Raw genomic sequence first — 1,372 nt, 5'->3', positions numbered from 1 at the left:
AAACTTTCCCGCTCCGGCATTGGAACGCGGGGGCGCGCGAGGCAGTAAATATTTTAAAACGATCGTTTAAAATCAACCGTTTGTATTATGCCAATAAAAATCGTTACCAACAATATATATGGTGTCAGCTATCGTGTCATTGTATTTTTAGTTGAAAATATGGATCAATAAAGGAGCTAAAAATCAGTAAAGTTGAAAATACAGCCGAAAATCAGCCCCGTTCGGACGCCGCGAACGCGGCACGCTATTTTGAAGCCGCCGGGCGGAGACGTCTTCTTCCACTCAAAAGCCACAAACCGCTCGGGCCTGTAGAACTTTGGGAATGATTTGATGTGAAAGGGCAGAGTTCAGGGTTCACGACAGTGGTGGGACGAAATCGCTACGTCATCGCTGGCGGGAGGTACGAGTCAGAGAAGTGAAGCGTCCAAAAGTATGTGAAAAATTTTGCTATTTTGTCCGCCCATAGCAACAAATATAAACACCTTATGGTTATGTTGGTGTAGTTTTTGTTTCATTTGAGGCGAGTTTGAGCTGTGGGTTTAGCGAAACATTTTGTTAGTTTTTTCCCGGCCGCCGGAAAAATGGTGCGTGCAATGCGCGCGGCCGTGGGGGGAGGGGGGCGTGAGATCGCGAACGTTGTCGGTTTAATTCAACCTATAAACATAATTTCCGCTGCTCTGTAGTAAATTATATATTCTAAGCGTAAGTGTGTTACACTTTTAATTTACGACAACGTGGCATATTTTGGACGAAAAAAAAACTTTAGCCGGATCATGAGATTGTCATAAATGTTATGTTTTGTCCATCGTGATCAATGTTTACCCAGCCCCTGATGTAGATATTTTTTTGTTTACTGATCTAGCTTTGAAGAAAAAAATTCAAATTTCTGGTTTCTGATGTCAGATACTAAGGCCAAATCTAGTAACCTCATTTTTTTATATTGCCAGTTGGTTGATTTCATTTTTTTTTTCAAATCTTAATTCAACAAAGAAAAGTGAATCATCCTGAACATTTTGAATGGCTATTGTTGTTGTTGTTGAATCTATTACTCCGCTCACTCTTGTCAGAAGATGGTCCCATGTGATTGTCTTCTTTCTTCCTGTGCATTCTCTCTTCCCAGTGTACCTATCTCTTGTTGCTTTTTTCCAATTGGTCGGCTTCATGTTCATTGGTGGTTTCCTCTTCTATTCTTTTCTTGTTCGTTTTCTTAGTTTTCTGTTTTCTTATTCGTTTCCTTAGTTTTCTGTTTTCTTTTTCCATTGGCTATTTATATATGGCTGTACATGTATATGAAAGTACACAAAGAGACTAGATACTAATTCTACCCATATTTTATTTTAGTGGATGAAGAAGAGAAAAATGCAGGAGAGCT

At 39.7% G+C, this 1,372-nt stretch overlaps 1 long non-coding RNA gene across 1 annotated transcript in view; it reads left to right on the top strand.

Annotated features, from left to right (window-relative positions):
* Positions 1-26: 26 nt before the first annotated feature.
* Positions 27-1,372, top strand: part of LOC109466038 — a 5,154-nt gene continuing 3,808 nt past the window's right edge. The window contains exon 1 of the long non-coding RNA XR_002140003.1: positions 27-430. This is a non-coding gene — a long non-coding RNA (uncharacterized LOC109466038). The remainder of the gene's footprint in view (positions 431-1,372) is intronic.

The sequence above is a fragment of the Branchiostoma belcheri genome, unplaced genomic scaffold (assembly GCF_001625305.1).
Source record: "Branchiostoma belcheri isolate BF01 breed outbred unplaced genomic scaffold, Haploidv18h27 scaffold1, whole genome shotgun sequence".
In the NCBI taxonomy this organism is placed as follows: Eukaryota; Metazoa; Chordata; class Leptocardii; order Amphioxiformes; family Branchiostomatidae; genus Branchiostoma; species Branchiostoma belcheri.
The sequence above is the reverse complement of the archived record's forward strand: the minus strand, read 5'-3'. Positions and strand labels throughout refer to the sequence as shown.